This window comes from Pantherophis guttatus, chromosome 5, assembly GCF_059756535.1.
Source record: "Pantherophis guttatus breed Tessera chromosome 5, ASM5975653v1, whole genome shotgun sequence".
Classification (NCBI taxonomy): domain Eukaryota; kingdom Metazoa; phylum Chordata; class Lepidosauria; order Squamata; family Colubridae; genus Pantherophis; species Pantherophis guttatus.
Window position 1 is genome coordinate 124,669,380 of NC_142067.1, and position 22,150 is coordinate 124,691,529.

A 22,150-nucleotide genomic window follows, 5' to 3' on the forward strand; every position below is an offset into this window, starting at 1 on the left:
AGAGGGTTTGGGAGGCCTGCAGAGTGCTCCTGGGGACTGGGGAGGGCAAAAACTTTTTTTCTTGTTTTCCTCGTCAAAATCTTGGTGCGTCTTATACTCCGGTATGCCTTATAGTCCAAAAAATATGGTATATCCTTTCTGCTGGGGTATTCTATACTAAAAGTTTGTTCGTATCGATCAGTGTATTGCTGGCTGGGGAATTCTGGGAGTTAATTTTGAAGAACATTGATAGAAGTTCCCTTCTTTTGGTACTGATAGAACTCTAATAGAAATAAATGACCATGTGCCACCATAATGAGAGTTTCCCTCTATACTGTAAACCGCATGAAATAAGGCAGTGAAATAATGATGTTCCATCATGGAACGGCATTAGAAGAACGCTTGCAAAGATGGAGAGATATTCAGAGGTCACTCATCTCTGTTACAGGCTGGGTACCGCAAAACTGCCTTCAAGTCAAAGTCCAATTTTGATGGCTTCACAGCCAATTACAAGCAGCCGATTAACCCTACTTTCAGGGTTAAGGTCAGTTTGGCAGATTGAATCTCACCAAGCTCAAGGTTGACTCAGCCTTCCATCCTTCCGAGGTGGGTAAAATAAGGACCCAAATTATTGGGGGCAATACGCTGGCTCTGTAAACCGCTAGAGAGGGCCGGAAAACACTGTGAAGCGGTATATAAGGCTAAGTGCTATTGCTATTTCTTCTGGGAAGTGAACTATTTTTCTTTCTGTCTCCAGCAGTTAGCCAAGCTGTAGTAGAGTAGAAACCTGCCAACTTTTAGGAATATAGGTTTGTTTACAATTTACATTCTCCCAAATTAGATTGCATCCTGCTCTTTTTTTGTTGCCTTTGAACGTCAAGGAAGTTTTGCTCATTCCACCTACTCAAAAAATTGACTTTCAATAAGATAACTTTATTGTCATTTTTTTTACACACTAGCCCGCATTAAAAATGAAATTCTGTTGCCTGCTCTCAAGAGAAAATGTGTATCTACCCAAACACATACATAGCACACATACACATGCTATATACATACATAAATAAGATAACATACACAAACACACACACAAATCATCCATACATCCATCCATCTATCTATCTTATCTTTCTATCTCACTGTCACACCTATGGTTTTCCATGAATGTTTTCTGGAACAGACAAAGATATAAAATACCTGGATATATGTATGAATTCTTTCCCACTAGGGTCTAGATCGATCATCAATCATTCTGTATAGAAAACCTCAATTTATTAGACTACGCAAAATTTTCTTTTCATATTAAACTGAAACGCTTACGAGAAAATTTATAGCAAGCAACATCCACAATTCGTGTTCCCGTTACATTTTTTTATTTGGCAATTCCGACTGTAGCAAGTTGAGTTGTTTTATGTGATTTCTCAGGAGCACGGAAGACCATTATAGACTTCTGGATTTTAAAAAGGAGAGATGGCCAGTCCTTAATATTGGACTGGTTCTTCCCTTTTTTACAGTTCTTCTGACTTCTTCTGATTAAATCAGATTTCCTTGTTAGAACCATCTCTTCAAAGGATCTCTTCCTTCCTCTGAAGTAGTGAATCCATTTTGTTCTCCGAATCATTCTGAGGTTTGACATCAAATCTCACCCTGGTCAACTTAGATTCGAGCAACAAATAGAATAGAACAGAACAGAACAGAACAGAATAGAATTAATAGACTAGAATAGAATAGAATAGAATAGAATAGAATAGAATAGAATAGAATAGAATAGAATAGAATAGAATAGAATAGAATAACAATAGAATTAGAATAGAACAAATCAGAATAGAATAGAATAGAACAGATCAGAATAGAATAGAATAGAATAGAATGAAAATAGAATTAGAATAGAACAGAAGAGAATAGAATTAGAATAGAACAGAACAGATCAGAATAGATCAGAATAGAATTAGAATAGAACAGAACAGATCAGAATAGAATAGAACAGAACAATTAGAATAGAACAGATCAGAATAGAATAGAATAGAATAGAATAGAATAGAATAGAATAGAATAGAATAGAATAGAATAGAATAACAGAGTTGGAAGGGACCTTGGAGGTCTAGTCCAACCCCCTGCTTAGGCAGGAAACCCTACACTACTTCAGACAAATGGTTATCCAACCTCTTCTTAAAAACTTCCAGTATTGGAGCATCCACAACTTCTGAAGGCAAATTGTTCCACTGATTAATTGTAACTGTCAGGAAATTTCTCCTTAGTTCTAAGTTGCTTCTCTCCTTGATTAGTTTCCACCCATTGCTTCTTGTCCTGTTCTCAGGTGCTTTGGAGAATAGCTTGACTCCCTCTTCTTTGTGGCAGCCTCTGAGATATTTGAAGATTGCTATCATGTCTCCCGTAGTCCTTCTTTTCATTAAACTAGACATACCCAGTTCCTGCAACCGTTCTTCATATGTTTTAGTCTCCAGTCCCCTAATCCTCTTTGTTGCTCTTCTCTGCACTCTTTCTAGAGTCTCCACATCTTTTTTATATCGTGCCGACCAAAACTGGATGCAGTATTCCAAGTGTAGCCTTTCCAAGGCCTTGTAAAGTGGTATTAACACTTCATGTGAGCTTGATTCTATCTCTCTGTTTTTGCAGCCTAGAACTGTGTTGGCTTTTTTGGCAGCTGCTGCACACAGCTGTCTTATATTTAAGTGATTGTCCACTAGGAGTCCAAGATCCCTCTCACAGTTACTGCTATTGAGCAAGGTACCACATATACTGTACCTGTGCAATGAAGGCTTCTCTTACCTAACAGATCTGAACAAGGGACATTGATAGTTATCACATGTATGGGAAATAAAAAAAAAACATGTTTGGCATGGCATTTACACAATTTACCAAATGTATTAATTTTCCTTTATCACAATTCAGATAAAAATAATCACGTTTTAAAGGCATTTCTTTAACAATGTCATTTTCATAAGCCACAGTTTTAAATGAAATCCGTTAATTTACTTCAATTAAAATGGGCATTTCATTTTGTTAAATCATTCGCAGAGTTCATGGAAAACTTTAATCCTTTGATCTCTGAGTCCAAGATGCCATTTTTTCTCCCACTGTTAAAGAAAGTTGAAGTTGCAAACTAGATGGGCATTCTATTGAGCTTCATAATGGTAGAATTCATTCATTTCTCTTTTTTTTTTCCCTCTTCTAATGTACTATTTATTTTTCTGACAGTTTCTAAAACAAGAATTCCCAAACTGGCATCTTTCAGATGTATTCAGTGAATTTTTATATACTTTCTAAAAAAAAACCAGGAAAGCCATTTCATCAACCGAATTATTCGTTCATTCATTTAGTCAGCTTTTGGGGATAAAATATGAAGTTATCTGAAAAACTAATTTTCTTATTTTGGATCAGGAGATATACAAGATAGCAAAGAAGGATAGTTATCTGAGATTGGGAAGGTAAGGTAATAGTGCTAAATGTGTTGTTTGATTTCACTGGAGGGACCTGAAATTGCATTTTGTGCAAAACAAAGCAGCTGAAGCTAAATTTCTCTCAAGGTCACGATGGAAATAATGCTTGATGATCCAGACTTCTGTAGTCAAATATACATGTTAGAAGGCCTGTTCCCTCACCTTATTAAATAGCTGTCGGAATGAAGGAAAGAACACAACTATAACTCTTACCAAACTTAACGAAACTTTAAAGTAGTTCAAAATGATTTTAAAAGGGCAAAAAGAATGTGGTCCAGAAGGAAAACTATAGTTTATTTCAATACAATGGACATAAAAATGTTTAAGGAGGCTCAGTATCTGATGCTTGCTTTAGACAGCTAATAAACGGTCTGTTTTTCAAAATGGACTGTAGAAGAGACTAGACAATAGACATAACTCAGGATAATCCTAATTTAAATTTCTTGACAGTTAGAAATCAGAGGAACGAGTTGCTTCCAGAAGTTGTGAGTGCTCCAACACTGGAAGTTTTTAAGATGAGATTAGACAACCATTTGTCTGAAATGGTATAGGGCAGTGATGGCTAACCTTTTTGCCATCGCGTGCCAGGAGGGGGGGGGAGGTTCCCATGTGTACGTGCCCACACCCATAATTCTATGCGCCCTGCCCTGTGCATGTGCGCACAACCCCCCCAGCTCCTGCTCCTGGCACGTAATGGCCCGGTAGGCCCATTTTTCTTTCTCACCTGGCTTCAGATCCTCTCTTTGCATCTGGGGAGGGCGAAAACAGCCTTCCCCACTCCCTCAGAGATCTTCCGGAGGCCTGAAATGGCTCATTTCCCAACTCCTGGTGGGACAGGAAGTGACGTTTTTGCTGTCCCCAGCCTCCAGAGCCTCTCTCTCTCTCTCAGAGCTGAGGTGGCGTGCCCACTGATATGGCTACACGTGCCACCTGTGGCACCCGTGCCATAGGTTTGCCATCACGGTATAGGGTTTCCTGCTTGAGCAGGGGCTTGGATTAGAAGACCTCCAAGGTCCCTTCCAACTCTTGTTATTCTGTTATTCTAATAATAATCAGGACCCAAATGATAATCAGGACCCAAAGGTGCTTTTTCAAAAGGCAACTGAACTTTCTGGTTTTTCTTTGAAGACGTTTCGCTTCTCATCCAAGAAGCTTCTTCAGCTCCGACTGGATGGTGAGGGAATGGAAGGATTTATACTCCTTGCAGACATCTGCATTCTTTTAGTGAATTGCTAAGGTAAAAAGAATGCAAATGTCCAGCTGTCTGCAAGGAGTATAAATCCTTCTATTCCCCCACTATCCAGTCAAAGCTGAAGAAGCTTCTTGGATGAGAAGTGAAATGTCTTCAAAGAAAACCCAGAAAGTCCAGTTCTCTCTTGAAAAAGCACTTTTTGGGATAAGTATGACCTGAATGACTGAGAACCTCCATAGACATTGACCCAAAATGATAATGCATTGAATTTGACTTGGACATGTTTAGTAACCCCTAATCTAAAAGGATATAAAGCTAGAATTTTGGAGAAAGAGCAGTGGTGGGCTGCAATCGGTTTAACAACCAGTTCGGTGAGAGCGCACTCCATGCGCACTTTTCACGTGCCTAACGCACTTGCACACAGCATTCAAAATACAGCAATTTGAAGCTCAGCTGCTTATTTTCTAAGGCAGCCCCAGTAAGTAGAACAGCGGAGGTGCGGAAAGCAGCTGTGCTGCACAAATCAGCTGAGTCAGAAAGAAGCAAATATAGGACAGGATTGGGTGGGGGCAGGGCCAGCTGATCACTGGAACTACCGGTTCGCCTGAACCGGCAGCAGCCCACCACTGAGAAAGAGCATAAGAAGATAATCATCCAATGAAATTGACTGCAGTTCATGAAGCTTCTGAGATACAAGAGAAGGCAACATCACAATTCCTTACTGCAATACACTGCAATACACTGTAGCTCCTTTTGAAATTTCAGATATCAGTGGTTCATTATGCTTGTACTGTGCTAGCTGTGTTCCTCCGAACTCCAACCTACACGTCTGATTTATAATTTCTTAAACAAACAACATTTCCAGTCCTGATCTTAAAAAGCCCTCTGGCGCAACACAACACGTGGTGTCTTCCAGATGGGTTGGGACTGCAATGCTCAACATTCCCAGCCGGCCATGACCAAAAATTGCAATCTTAGCAGGGCCTCCGTTGGAGAAGGTTACTCTAGTGAATACGGCTTGACATCATGATTTATTTATTTTTAATTGTCAATATGGCACCTACCTCCCCTTCACTTCCATCGACATCAGTTCTTGAGATTCCCCAAAAGGGGAAAAAAATAAAATCCAGTTCAGACCAGAACATCTCCTTTATGTTTTCAACAATGAAGCAGATGGAAAAGGAATAATTGAGCTTTTCTGGAAATCTCCTTATTCTCTTTAGTGCATTTATACACTCGGTGGTCTAATGTGTTGTTTCTTTCCTCCTCCCTCCTCTTCCTCCTCCTCCTCCTCCTCCTCCTCCTCCTCCTCCTCCTCCTCAGGGGTGAAATTCACTTACCTTCTCTACTGGTTCGCAGTTGTGTGTGTGCCATCGCCTGCACATGTGCTTAAAATTGTCACAAAAAAGTGATGTCATGACGTCCACGTGAGTGGGCAGAGCCTCCCACAGCTGCCGCTACCAGTTCACCCAAGTCGGATAGAACCGGCTGAATTTCACCTCTGCTCCTCCTCCCTCCTCCTCCTCCTCCTTCCCGTCTTCCTCCAGCTCCTCTTGTCAGGCATTTAATACAGTACAGCAATGTATGCATTACTTCTGCTAAGGAGTAATATGTAGTGCGGCAGGGTGCAAGCCTTGCAGATATAGGATTTCACTCACTTAGACATCTCTGGTTGCTTCTTCTGAAGCCATTGTAGATCTGAAGATGAATCCATTGGCTCCCTTGGGAAAGCACCGGATTGCTTTATCCAAAGCTGATTAGTTTATATTCTGTGGTAATATTGCAGTAATCCATAGATTCCACCATATTCAGCAAGCCGGTCTTTTCTCATTTGAAGCAGCAATTTTATTTCTAAAGCAGGGGTGTCAAACTCAAGGCCTGGGGGCTGGATCTGGCCCGCGGGGTGCTTAGATCTGGGCCATGGGGCCACCCTGGAAATAGCGAAGGACTGACCTGCGGTGCCTCTGCCAGTGAAAACGGAGCTCAGAAGGGCTGCATGAAACCTTCCCAAGCTCCGTTTTCGCTGGCAGAGGGTTGCAGGAGGCTATCACAGCTGAAAACGGAACTCAAGAGCCTGTTTTTGCTGGAAGAATGCTCAGGCCACCATAGGCGCACCTGACATGAGTGACATTGAGTTGGCCATACACCCCCAGCCCCTCCAAGTTCAAACACAATCCTGATACAGCCCTCAATGAAATCAAATTTGACACCCCTGCTCTAAAGTGAGATCTTTGTTTCAGGGGTGGGTTCTACTTACCTTTACTACCGGTTCGCAATGGGACCATGCGCGCTTGCTTCGCTCACGCACAGAAACTTCCCAATGACGTCCAGGTCAGTGGGTGGAGTCTCCCACCGGTTTTACTACCGGTTCTTGCGAACCGGTCCGAACTGGGGACAATCCACCACTGCTTTATTTCCAAGTGGCAGATTTCAATTGTCCCCCTGGAACAGAATATCAACCATATCGCCAAAGTTTCTTTGTTGCTCACAAAACCGTACCGAGAGCATTGTACTCCGTAAAACACAGTGAGCTGATCTCTGATTGACACCATTTTTGAAATATAGAATCTTTTTTTTCCCCCCTTCGTGATTACAATCCCCCAAGAAGGCTAACAAAATTCTCCCTTTCTCAGGAAAAAAACCAGCCGTGCTGTAAATCTTCTGATGTGACCAACCATAGAAAGTAATTAAACCAGTGATGAAATTCAAATTTTTTTACTAGTGGTTCTGTGGGCGTGGCTTGGTGGTTGTGATGTGGCTTGGTGGGCATGGCAGGGGAAGGATACTGCAAAATCCCCACACATTATAAAATCCCCACTCGCATATTTATTAGTTGCAAATGCTTAATATATTTTTTTCTTACGCGAGTTTATGGTGTCAAATCACTGCATAGAATCTACCAAGTTATTTATTTAAGTGTTTATTGCATAAAACACTTCTATTTTATATTCTATGGCAGCACTGTAGGTTTTCTTGTCTCTACAAAAGGGCATTAAAAAAATAATAAAATGGATAAAATAAAATAAAAATGGTTTACGATTGTTTGGCTTTATTTTTATATTTCAGCTCCCGGCCCCCAACGCTTTACAAATTCTAGATTAAATATCAAGCTAAGAAATCAAGGAAAGATCTAACTGTTAATGATGCAATGTTTCTAAACTTTCGCTAAATATAAATCTTCATTCTGAGACCAGTGGTGAAATCCAAATATTTTTTACTACCGGTTCTGTGGACGTGGCTTGGTGGGCGTGGTGTGGTTTAGTGGGCATGGCAGGGGAAGGATACTGCAAAATCCCCATTCCCACCCTACTCCTGGGGGAAGGATATTGCAAAATCTCCATTCCCACCCCACCCTGGGGCCAGCCAGAGGTGGTATTTGCCAGTTCTCTGAACTACTCAAAATTTCCACTACCGGTTCTCCAGAACCTGTCAGAACCTGCCTGTTTTCCCCCCGGAGTTAAACCGTCTCAGTGTAATAAAGCTGCATGGATAAAACTTCCAAAATCAAACATGAATAAAAATTAGATCGTCATTGAAAAAAAATATTAAATGTGTGCTGTGGCACAGGCGCGTGCCCAACTGGATCTGAGGCTATTTCTACTATCTGAAGCTAAATCTTGTTCAGATAAACTACTCAACGGTACTTCAACCGACAGACGCAAGAAATTGTCAGGAATTCAGCATTCGCAATTAAGTTACTGTGAGGCTCGCCTGAAATCTGACTCTGATTTTGTAGATAAACGCACAACGGCTCCTCAGATGTTCTGTGCCTCAGTTGTATTTGATATTTTCACTGCTTAGGGAAACCCGAATGGAGAAGCTTCCGAAAGGAAGATCTAAGTTGTTGTATAATAAACGGGATGCACAAAAACACAGGTAGTCCTTGACTTACAACATTTCATGTAATGACTGTTCATAGATACAATGGGCACTGAAAATATTGGTTTTTCACCTGTGCCCATTGCAGCAACGCCAATGGGCACACACGGTCAAAATTCAGACACTTGTTAACTGACTTATATTTATGACGGCAGTCACGTGATTCCCTTCCGACACACAAAAGTCGATGGGGAAGCCAGATTCACTAAACAACTGTGTGGCTAACTGAAGAACTGCAGTGGTTCAGTTAACAACCGTGGCAAGAAAGGTCATAGAATGGGGCAAAACTGACTTAACAATTGTCCTGCTTAGCTACAGAAATGTGGGGCTCAATTGCAGTCATAAGTTGAGGAAATATATATATTTGTGTGTGTGTGTGTGTGTGTGTGTGTGTTTGTGTTTGTGTATGTATATATATATATATATATACTGTATGTGTATATGTTTTCATAGATTTTCACGGGTAGAGGTATGCAAGTTTTGGTGTATTCGGGTCTTTTCCTGTGTAAGATTGAGAGTATCTTGGCGATGTTTCGACAAGGTCCCACTCGTCATCTTCAGGCTGGTGTCTTTGGCTTCGTGCTTGTGCTTTTTCCTCACACAATCACGAAGCCAAAGACACTAGCCTGAAGATGACAAGTGGGACCTCATCGAAACGTCGCCAAGATACTCTCAATCTTACACGGGAAAAGACCCGAATACACCAAAACTTGCATATGTGTATATGTATATATACGTGTGTGTGTGTGTGTGTGTGTGTGCATACACACGCAGACACACACACACACATATATATACAAACAATTGTGAGCTACACTATATACTTATTTTCCAAGAAATGAACAGTTTGTCAATCTGAATGGTTGTGTATATATAACAGTAGCCGATGTTCTTTTATTACGCAAGGTCTTGAATACAATAATCTGCTCCATAATGTCACTTACATCGTTATTGTGATAGTTAGTCACAATGATTCAGTGTCCTATTTTATTTCTCAAGGGACAAACACAATAAATACAACATTGCAGTCGATCCTTTTTGTTTATTTGTGCGTGTTTATAACCATGGCACAAATACTCTTGACATATTTCTTTTCAGGCTTTTGGCTCGGAAGAAGTATTGTATCTATTCTTATCTCCTCTACAATCCCCATCTTCCCAGCAAATGTATGTTATTGTTGGAAGAAATATCCATTTGGTTCAGTTCCAAGCTGGGAGAAAGACATTGGAAACATGGAGGCTGATTGGAAAGATGGTGTATTGATGGACACATGGGTTTGAGGTCCTGGGCAGCTGAACACATGGAGTTGAGAGTGGGAGGGTTTGATACCTTCTCTTGGACTTTGAATTTGAGCTTCCTGTTCCTGTGCAAGAACATGTACTGTATTCTATTGGCTGTTGTCAAACTCCTATGGGGCCATGTAGGGGTTATGTAGGGGTCACAGGTGGCTCTATAGGCAAAATACAAATCCTAGGTGTTTATCTGAACTGTTTGGTTGACGTTTCTGAGAGTGATACAATGAAGGGGCTTGTGTTCTGCTTGTGTTGGGCAATTCCTATTGTGGCTTAGTGGCTTTGTCCTGGTTTGGCTCTTGGGTGAGGGTAGTTGCTTATGAATAGAGCTATCTAGTTTCCATTAAGCTCTTTATCTCTTAAGTGCTGACATCTGCTGAGGGCTATTAAGAAAGATGGGAGCTGCTTTCTGTCTCCAAGAACATGTTTCTCCATTCCTCCTTTAGGGAAATACAATATTCTGCCCTTTTTAAAAAAAATATACCTCAAAATATTTAATTCTTCTAGGAGGGGGGTAGCTTCCCACATTATGATATCTGCAATATTGAGATATGAATCCAGCTACTGTTCTTTGGATGCAAAGGTCTTCCAACATCAAGGTTTCTGTTTAGAAAGCAGTTTTTTGTTTTTTTTAAAATTTGATTTATATGCCGCCCTTCTCCGGAGACTCAGGGCGGCTTACAATGTGCTAAGCAATAGCCTTCATCCTTTTTGTATATTTATACAAAGTCAGCTTATTGCCCCCACAAACTGGGTCCTCAATTTACCTACCTTAGAAAGGATGGAAGGCTGAGTCAACCTTGAGCCTGGCGAGATTCGAACCTGCAGTAATTGCAGGCAGCTGGCCTTAATAACAGGGTGCTTTAGACCACTGTACTACCAAGGTTTAATGTTGATTGTTGTTAAATATTATTTTAGAAGGATGGGTATAGCAACTTTTTTAAAAAAGTTTTTTCATTAATATTTTGCCTTTACCTTTTATGTATGCCAAACCTAAAATGGCCATTTCTTCCCCTTTGTTGTTTTTTCACCATATGAGTCTGCCTTGTCTTTCACAACTTCACACATTGTGTTAAGCTACATGTTGTGGCCTGTCAGCCGCTGGCCCCTCCGGCAACTGAATCAGAGGTGGCGGCAGTGTGGGAGTCAGGGTTAGCATCAAGGCAACCTGAGAGCTCTGAGGGGGAAGCGGGAACGGAGCTGCCAGAGAGAGAGAGAGACAGAGGCGGAGTCTGGGCCCTCCATCAGCCCTCAGATGGAAAGTCAACAGCCCTCAGGTCTGGAGGTGGCTGATGAGGAAGAGGAGGAACAGCTGGGTCCAGTGCCTGACGCGCGGATGCGCAGAAGGCAGAGGAGAGGAGAGCAGTGGAAATCTATGGGCCGGTCCTTGGGACGGAAGAGCCACCGCTGCTAGTGAAGCCCCACCCTAACTCTGGAGATAAAAGGCAGGGGGCGGAGATGAATGGAAGCGGCAGATAAATATTCATCTCCCTGCTGGACAGACTTGTTAGCCTGCTGTGTGTGTGTGAGAGAGAAGGGAACAATGAGGTAACTACAGAGGGTTTGTCATGTTTGAGAGCTGGGTCAAAACGCTACAACTTTTTAGTCATGCAAAATACAGTTGGCTGAATCCACCAGGAAGCCGGCCCCATTATGACGTAGCCATAATGTGCTTGAATCCTCTCTCTGGTTCTGTTCCTTGCTTCTCCCAATGCTCTCTGTAATCCATGGCGGCATTTTGAGAATTAAGCCAGGGGTTCTTTTGCTGCTATCATTCATTTTAAGATTAGTCACATGTTCCACTGCTGTTCCCTGCTCTCATCTCCAACTGTTTTATTATTGCTTTTTTTTTTTTTGTAGATATGATGGCCCCGGATTTGATCTGCCTTTTTACCGCTTGCTAGCCAGTCTGGCAAAAAAAATTTTCACGGTTGCAACTAGGTCTTCTTTTGAATTGCAAATGTTTTCCAAGGCTGAGTGAAGCAATTTAGCTAATCGTGCTCTCTCTTTGTAGACAGCCAAGCCTTTGGAACAGAAGTGAGATGCTAATCCACCAACAGGAAGAAGACCAAGTGACAAGGGGAGGGAGAGAGAGAGAGAGACCCTAAGGCGGAAACGATACAAAATGACCCAGACAAGGCCTGATCTGTGAGTTGTTCGATGCCACCATGTTCCTAGAACAAAACCTGGCAGCAGAAGAATTAGGAAATGCCCCAGAAAATGGCAGTGATATATTCCATGATATATTCTAGCCAAAAACAACAAGCTTCCTGTTATCATGCCTACTTCTTCTAAATGGCTGATAACTAATGTTTTATGATGAATGTATTTTTACAATGACTATGATAATGCTCTATCACTATTGTTGTATGTACACTGAGAGCTTATGCACCAGATACGAATTCCTTGTGTGTCTAATAACACTTGGCCAATAAAGAATTCTATTCTATTCTATTCTATTCTATTCTATTCTATTCTATTCTATTCTATTCTATTCTATTCTATTCTATTCTATTCTATTCATTCCATTCCATTCCATTCCATTCCATTCTTATTTCCTATTCCATTCCTATATTCTGTTTCTATATTCTATTTCTATATTCTATTCTGTTCTATTTTATTCATTTTCTATATTCTATTCTATTCTATTCTATTCTATTCTATTCTATTCTATTCTATTCTATTCTATTCTATTCTATTCTATTTCTATTTCTATACCTATACCTATACCTATACCTATACCTCTATTCTATTCTATTCTATTCTATTCTATTCTATTCTATTCTATTCTATTCTATTCTATTCATTCCATTCAATTCCTATTTCTATATTTTACTGTTCTATTTTATTCATTATTTTATATTCTAGTCTATATTCTATTCTATTCTATTCTATTCTATTCCTATTTCTACATTCTATTTCGATATTCTTTTCTGTTCTATTTTATTCATTTTCTATATTCTAGTCTATTCTATATTCTATTTCAATATTCTATTCTGTTCTATTTTATTCATTTTCTATATTCTATTCTATTCTATTCTATTCTATTCTATTCTATTCTATTCTATTCTATTCTATTCTATTCTATTCTATTCTATTTCTATTTCTATACCTATACCTATACCTATACCTCTATTCTATTCTATTCTATTCTATTCTATTCTATTCTATTCTATTCTATTCTATTCTATTCTATTCTATTCTATTCATTCCATTCAATTCCTATTTCTATATTTTACTGTTCTATTTTATTCATTATTTTATATTCTAGTCTATATTCTATTCTATTTTATTCTATTCTATTCCTATTTCTACATTCTATTTCGATATTCTTTTCTGTTCTATTTTATTCATTTTCTATATTCTAGTCTATTCTATATTCTATTTCAATATTCTATTCTGTTCGATTTTATTCATTTTCTATATTCTGTTCTATTCTATTCTATTCTATTCTATTCTATTCTATTCTATTCTATTCTATTCTATTCTATTCTATTCTATTCTATTCTATCCATGGTGGAAGTTCGATTCTCAAGGTTGACTCAGCCTTCCATCCTTCCGAGGTTGGTAAAGTGAGGATACAGATTGCTGGGGGCCATCTTCTGACTCTGTAAAGTGCTTAGAGAGGGCTGTAAAATACTATATATTACTATGTATACTATATATATATATATATATTGTATATAACTCTGTTATTGCTATGTCCTGACTTGAAACTGGAATGATGATTTTCCTATCTGGTAAACTCAACTCCTGTTCATCAACTAATCCCATAAATGTATCTTTGAATTATTTGGCAGTGTGTGTGTGTGTGTTGGTGGAGGAAAAAACCAGTTTGTGCAGCTCAAGGAAATAGCTGTCCCTCCTCTGCACATTTGATCTATATATATATTTGATTCAGAGCCGTCTCATTTGCTGACTTGGTAGCTGCAGAGGGAGGAAAGTAGAAGTCACCTAAGCAGGCAGCTTTTCCTTAGAAAGGCTGCAGAAAAAGAACGGAGCGGAGGAGGAAGAGGAATTGATTCCAAATCTCCCCAGAAGATTAATTATGTGCTGTGTGGGCAATTAATGGGACTGGATCGGGAGCACGGAGTGACAGACGCCTTGACCTAAGAAGAATCTTTTTTGCGGGTTGCATTGGAAAGAGGACATTTGTTTCCCTGCCCTTGTTTACCTCGCCCGCTGCAGGAAGAAAAAAAAAGTTAATGGGTGAAAACACTCCTTAGATTACAGTTTGGGTTCCTTGAAAAGAGGCCTTTATAAGCCGAAGCTATTCTCCGCTCGGCGGCTTCCGTGCCTTGAAAAATGAAACAAATCTAAATGGAAATTACAGGCTTAGCTGACAAATTTCGTGTTGGGAATTGACATTTGTACATTTTTGAGGCATGAAACCCCGGCCTTCGGATTCTCGTCGGAGTGGAATTCAAGTGCAGGGCAAGGAAAAGAGAGTTGGAATAAATCAGCCGAGGAGATGCTTTTGTCCCACTTCCGCATCTGCTGATACCTTCCAGCTACTTAGGAGGGACTGAGTCTGCTCTGTTTTGTGCCTTTCCTATCAGAAAATGTAATATTTTTTTTAAAGCAGGAAGCCACACTTCCTGAAAAGTTGTGGCAATGATACAGATACAGATTAAGAGAGTTGGAAGGGACCTTGTAGGTCATGCAGTCCTCCTCACCGCCCAATCAGGAGACCCTACACCATTTCCGACAGATGGCAGTCCAATCTTTTCTTGAAAGTCTCAAGTGATGAAGCTCCCACAACTTCCGAAGGCAACTTCTGTTCCATCGGTTGATTCTTCTCACTGTCAGAAAATTTCTCCTTATTTCTAGGTTGAATCTCTTCTTGATCAGTTTCCATCCATTATTCCTTGTTTGGCCTTCAGGTGCCTTGGAAAACAGCTTGACCCCCTTCCTCTCTGGGGCAGCTCCACAAATATTGGAAGACTGCTATCATGTCTCCCCTGGTCCTTCTCTTCACTAGACTAGCCATGCCCAGTTCCTGCAACCGTTCTTCATATGTTTTAGCCTCCAGTCCCCTAATCATCTTCATTGCTCTTCTCTGCAATGTCATGAAAATGACTTGGACATCCATGGGAGAAACTATGGATCTGGTTTTTAGTGAACCTATTTGGCCAAGGCGGCTAACCATTCTTAAATATTGCTATTGCTTAACGCATTGTAAGCCGCCCTGAGTCTCCGGAGAAAAGGCGGCATATAAATCGAACCAATAAATAAATAAATAAATTCTTAAATATTTTGTTGATAGTTGCAAAGTCATGTCCCATTAATAAAAAAGCAATGGTCTGGTTACTCCTATTACCGTATCTTACTATTACATTAATTTACCACCAACAACTTCGGAAGGAATACCACTAGAAAAAGCTGAAAGGATCACGTACCTCGGTTTTAATTTACATGTAAGCTGAAACATGACCCCTGAAGTATAAACAAGGATAGAGAAAGCTCAAACAGCATTCTCCAAAATGGAAAAGGTCTTCTGCAGTCACGACATAAGCCTAAAATTGAAAGTCAGGCTTGTCAAATGTTACATCTTTTCTATCCTGCTCTACGGAGTGGAGAGTTGGTCTCTGACAAAAAGCCACTTGAAGAGACTAGAAGCATTTGAAATGTGGATTTACAGGTGAGCTGTTACGTATAAGTTGGGTTGACAAAATCAGAAATGAGGAGGTGATGAGCCGCCTGGGAAAGCCAAAGGAGATCATCAGAACCATAAAATGTGAAATAATATTTCAGACTTGGGATGCGACACCCGTAAAAATACCCCATACTTCACTTAATCTTCCAAGGAAAGATTGAAGGCAAACGAGGTCCAGGCAGAAGAAGAACAATATGGCTTCAAAATCTAAGCAATCAGGAAACAATATCAATATAAATCGTAAGGATACAAGCAACAAAATTACAGTCATACAGTCATAAGTGGAAGGAGATGGGTGGTAGGAATGATGAGAAGATTAACAGTAATGCAGACTTAGTAACTAGTTTGACAGTGTTGAGGGAATTATTTGTTTAGCAGAGGGATGGCGTTCGGGAAAAAACTGTCCTTGTGTCTAGTTTTTCTGGTGTGCAGTGCTCTATAGCCTCGTTTTGAAGGTAGGAGTTGAAACAATTTATGTCCAGGATGCGAGGGGTCTGTAGATATTTTCACAACCCTCTTTTTGACTCGTGCAGTATATAGGTCCTCAATGGAAGGCAGGTTGGTAGCCAAGGTTTTTTCTGCAGTTCTAATTATCCTCTGAAGTCTGTGTCTGTCTTGTTGGGTTGCAGAACCAAACCAGACAGTTATAGAGATGTCCTCAAATAGGCTCAAGTTAGCATCTGAGAATCACCTGCGTTCCATTACAACCGAGTGAAGTTGTTAACTGAATTTCAAAACAATGTTTTGAAATGAGGTGTTGGCCAGCTTTAATGTAAAATAGGGAATATATAAACGAAGGCCTTGTATTTTAATTAATATTTTAATTGCAAAATATTTGAAGGTCGAGCCACTGCCTGCAGTAGAAAAATTATCTACTGCTGCTTGCTGTAGGGTCTTAGTAATAGCGCGTTGCCAGCCCTGTTTCTGAGGAGAAAAAAAAAATTCCAATTTCAATTTTATTTTTTGAATACAGACGTAATGAATCTCGACCTTTGACCTTTAAAGGCATTTCCTCCCCCCCCTCAAAAATGTGTGAAAAGAGGGAAAGAATGAGAAACAAGCTGGCTAAAGAACATGCCAGGTGTTGGCACAAGATGATGAGAATTTTTTCACCTATGGAATAATTAATCAGAATTCAAAGAAAGAGACATCTTATTACAGAGAAGTCTTTTCTACAGAATATCGTTCAGTGGTCCAGTTAGTTCCCATCTTTTAATTAGGAACATCACTGTGGGAGAATTAACAAGGAAACCACAAGGTACAGTAGATGGGAAAGAAGAACCAACGTATCTCCTGTAGAAAATTAGAATAATGAAATATTTTGAGAAATATTAACAAGGCAGAATATCATATTTCCCTAAAAGAGGAATGGAGAAACATGCTCTTGGAGACAGAAAGTAGCTCCCACCTTTCTTAATAGCCCTCAGTAGATGTCAGCACTTAAGAGATAAAGAGATAGATAGCTCTATTCATAAGCAAATTCCCTGCAGCAAGGTTTGAACAAAGGTAGGATTAGCCCTCAGCCTCTATAGGAATTGCCCAACAAGCCCCTTCATTGCATCAGCCAAACTTCAACCAAACTTAGCTCAGACAAACTTCTAGGATTTGTACATGGCCCTATAGGAGTCTGACAACAGCCAATAGAATACCTGTTCTTGCACAGAAACAGGAAGCTCAAGTTCTATGCCCAAGAGAAGGTATTAAAAACCCCTCACTCTCAACTCCATGTGGTCAGCTGCCCAGAATCACAAGTGCTTGGTGGTTCTGTTCATCATTAAACCATCTTTCCAATCAGCCTCCATGTTTACAGTGTCTTTCTCTCAGCTTGGAACTGAACCAGATAGATATTTCTTCCGACATTCCTAACCTTGGGAAACTTGTATTTGTGAAAAAAGTATTACCCAGAGATTCAGGAAGAACTATACTTAGGGTGATTGTGTCATGCCAACTCAAGCTTTATCTTGTTTCTCTCTTTTAATTTAAGAGTTAAACGTGGCACCTTATTGTTGGGCATGTGACTCCGTTGGCATTGACTCTTTAACATCTATTGACCCAGAAGGGAGCCAGGATGAAGATAACAAGTTAAAAGATTTATTCTGGGACTTCTTTGTCTATCATTCTTTCTGTTCTTTGTGTAAGAGGTGGCTAATCTCAGGTCACTTCTTTTTTTTTTCCCCAGGCATAGCTGAGACAGCACATTCTCTTTGCTCTTTTGTTGCTGTTGCTATATAAAAGTTTCTTGCCCCTGTATTTTGTAGAAGATCTGTGTTTTTCTTTAAGACAACGATCCCTTAAAGAATCTTGAGCAAGAAACCAATAAATACGGTTACCATAACTGCTTTCTTCTGTTTCTTCCTGAAGACATGGGGAAAAAATATCGTACTTTTCAGAGTATAAGATGCAATTCCCCCCTAAAAGTGGGTGAAAATTGCAGTGTCTCTTATACACCAAATGTTACTGAAGCCCCACCCACCCACTGGCCCCCAGCCTTCAACTGTTTTCAGCCTCCACGTTTTGCATTTTTGGCCTCCGCAAGCCCCATTTTTGGCCTCCATGCATTGCATTTTCAGCCAGTTCCAGGCGGTGGAGATCGGCGGCGGCGAATGGGCTGCGTTGAACAGACTGTGCTGAACGGGCCGTGGTGGCAGTGAACAGGCGGTGGCAAACAGGTAGCGGCAAATGGGCCGCGCCGAATGGGCCGAGGCAAACAGGCTGCAGCAAATGGGCTGCGGCAAACGGGCTGCAGCGGCGAACAGGCCATGGCGAATGGGCGGCGGTGGTGAATGGGCTGCGGCAGTGCCGAATGAGCTGTGGCGAACGGGCCAGATGAATACTGGATGGCTGCTGGGAGGCAAAGGAAGATTTCTTTTTCTTGTTTTCCTCCCCCAAAAAGATAGGTGAGTCTTATAGTCCAGAGTGTCTTATACTCCAAAAAATACGGTATATTTCTTCCTGAAGAAATGGGGGAAAAGATTATGTCTTTCTCTTTCTGATGATCACTTTTACGCAAATCTGTATAAATCAGCAGTTTGCTTAAAGTGTAAGTGGCATTTTTGTAACAGTACATTACTACTACCAGTAGTACTGATAGGCCTCAATTTAAGACCATTATTGAGCCCAACATTTGTGCTGCTTAGCAAAACATGTGTTCAGTGAATTCCTCCCATTTTTACGACTTTTCTTGCTGCCGTTGTTAAGTGAATCACTCAGTAACATGGCTGTTAAGTGAATCTGTCTTCCCCATTGATTCTGCATGTCAGAAGGTTGCCAAAAGGGGTCATGTGACCCCGGAACACTGCAACCGTCATACGTACATGCCAGTTGCCAAGCGTTTGAATTTTGATCTCGTGACCATGGGGATGCTGCAACGGTCATAAGTGTGAAAAATGGTCATCATTCACTTTTTCAGTGCCGTTGTAAATTTGGAAGTGAACTGTTGTAAATCAAGGATTATCTGCATTAACAGTGCTGATTGATTCTTTGGACATTTACCCTTTATCTGGTTCGGACCGGATCGCCTGATCCGGTAGCGATGGAGGCGGGTGTTTCAGAGAACTGGCAGCAAAAATCCCTGCCCCCCCATTCCCATGCCCAGCTGAGCTGTGCGATCATCAGAGACTTTTTTTCTTTTAAATGCCTCTGATGATCCAAGCTGAGTTGCCTGATCGTCAGAGGCTTTTGCCGATCAGGCAACTCAGCTTGGATCGTCAGAGGCATTTAAAAGAAAAAAAGTCTCTGCCGATCAGGCAACTCAGCTTGGATCGTCAGAGGCATTTAAAAGAAAAAAAGTCTCTGCCGATCAGGCAACTCAGCTTGGATCGTCAAAGCCTTTTGAAAGCATTTTTTTACAACCTCTTCGCCGAAGAGGTTATAGAAAAAATGGTTTTAAAAGTGAAAAAAATTAAAAATTGGCCACGCCCACCCAGTTACATTACACCCCCCCACCAAGCCACGCCCACAGAACTGGTAACAAATTTTAGATTTCACCACTGATAGTACCTAAAACCACAAAAAGCTTATTTAATTGGACATTTGAAATATCCCCACGGTTTAGATTTTTTTTATTGATGGACTTGCTTCTAGAAAATACTGCCATGAACCGTCTGTCTAATATAAAGAGGTAAAATTAGGGACTACGGAACAAACATAATTCTCTGTCTCTGGAATCGAAAAACTGCTTAAAACTTACACATTTATTTGACATATTTGAAAAAATTTCTAGTTTGGCAATTTAATGGGATGAGTCTCAAGGCTTTGCAATGAGGTATTTTTCATTTAACCGTGGATTAGCTATTTAAAAGGCTAATACACATTTCAAATATTTAAAAACGTAATGCCTCAAATATATGTATTAGATGACTGATGGAAACCTTACAACTGTAGTGGTGTGTTTTTTTTAAAAAAAATTAAGAATGAATATTCTTAAATAGTGTGATTCCAGGATTGGTAGTTTTTTCAGTGGTTTATGTTTACGCATTTATTTCTTCAATTCAATTTGTTTAGGATGAAGAAAAATCTCCTTTAATAGTGGTCTTCTGGGTGCGTTTCAAGGTGTTGGGTCTCACCTTTAAAGCGCTCCATGGCTTAGGGCCAGGGTATTTACGAGACCGCCTTCTGCTACCGATAACCTCCCACCGGCCAATACGCTCTCACAGAGAGAGCCTCCTCAGGGTGCCGTCGGTCAAGCAATGTCGGCTGGTGGCCCCCAGGGGGAGAGCCTTCTCTGTGCGGGCACCCGCCCTCTGGAGTGAGCTTCCTCCCGGAATACGGCTGATTCCGGATCTCCGCACTTTCCGTAAGGCGCTGAAGACGTTTTTATTTCAGCAAGCCGGCCTGGCCTGAATAGGTTTTATGGGTTAGTTTTTTTAATTGTATAGCTAGGGGTTTTAAATTGGGAGGCTGATTAATTTAATTTATTTTTAATTATCTTAACTTTTATATTGTATGTTATTTTAATTCTCGGCTGTTCACTGCCCTGAGTCCCTTTGGGGAGAAGGGCGGGATATAAATTCAATAAATAATAATAATAATAATAATAATAATAATAATAATAATAATAACAACAACAACAACAACAACAACAACAACAACAACAACAACAACAACAACAATAACTGAAATGTTATTACTAGCAACAGAACTCACCACATGACACCTGGGGAGATTGCATCACCCAGGAAGGCTCAACCAAGCTTGGGATTCAAAAGACAACCTACAAAGTTATCCCTGCATGGCCCCATGGGAGTCTGACAACCAATCAGAATACAAGCTCAAATTCAAAGCCCAACAGAGGGTATAAATCTCTCTCTCTCACACCCATGTGCCTTTTTACCCAGGACCTCAACACCACGTGGTCCTGTCCACCATTAAACCATCTTTTCAAACAGTCTCCATGTTTCCAATGTCTTTCTCCCCACTTGGAGCTGAACCCAGGTGGACATTTCTTCCAACACTACCAAGACAAAATTAAATTACAGCATGGCCTTTCCAGCCGCAATGAAGCCTCTGAGAAGTCTCCAAATTCTACATTTCTATGGAAACTCCAAGTTCAGCCATTCTATTAAGCCTAGCACCTTCTAAAAAATAATGTCCTTTATTTTTGCCCGCATATTGGCTCCATTCACACCAAGGAAAAGACAACAATCTGGTTTCTGTTATCTGTTTCCACCACTGTTATCGGCAGTGGTGGGATTCAAATTTTTTTACTACCGGTTTGGTGGGCGTGGCATGGCTTGGTGGGCGTGGCTTGGCTTGGTGGGCGTGGCATGGCTTGGTGGGCATGGCAGGGGAAGGTTACTGCAAAATCCCCATTTCCTCCCAATCAGCTGGGACTCGGGAGGCAGAGAATAGATGGGGGCGGGGCTAGTCAGAGGTGGCATTTACCAGTTCTCCGAACTACTCAAAATTTCCGCTACCAGTTCTCCAGAACTGGTCAAAACCTGCTGAAACCCACCTCTAGTTGTCGGGCCATTTCCGTCTCCCTGCTCCTTCTCAGCAATTCAAAAATGGATGGATCTGAGAAAAGAGAATATTATTTGTCCTCTACATGGACCAAAATGCCTTTCCTCAAAAAATTTGAAATCCTCCAAGTGCATGTAGGTCATATTTAGAAGCAATAGCTGCTGCTGTTGCTGCAATACATTTTGGTAAGCGAAGCATTATTTTTGGAAGTTGAGAATATCTAGGAACATCAAAAACATTATCCGGAGCCTTTTAGCTTCTTTTTTCTTTTTTTTAAAGAAACATTATATCTTGTCCTTCTATTTTTTTTTATTTAAAAGTATATATTTTGGAATGCAATAAAAACCCTCACAATAAAAATAGACACACACATGTCTAAGAAATACAACAGAACAGCACAAATCAACTCAGACCCTTTTAGCTATTCAACTGATGCTCAATTTTCAGATGAATTTAACAATTCAATTAGAACTGTTGCACCTTGTCCTTCTAATTTTTTTTTATTGCATAGGACAGATAGTCCTCAATTTATGACCAAAACTGAGCCCAAAAATGTATGTTGTCGAGTGAAACCTTTGTTAACAGAGTTTTGCCCCATTTTACGACTTTTCTTGTCGCAGATGTTAAGTGAATCATTAGCAGTTGTTCAATTAGTAACCCGGTTGTTAAGTGAATCTGCTTTCCCCGTGGACTTTGCTTGTCAGAAGGTCGCAAAATGGAATCACGTGACCCC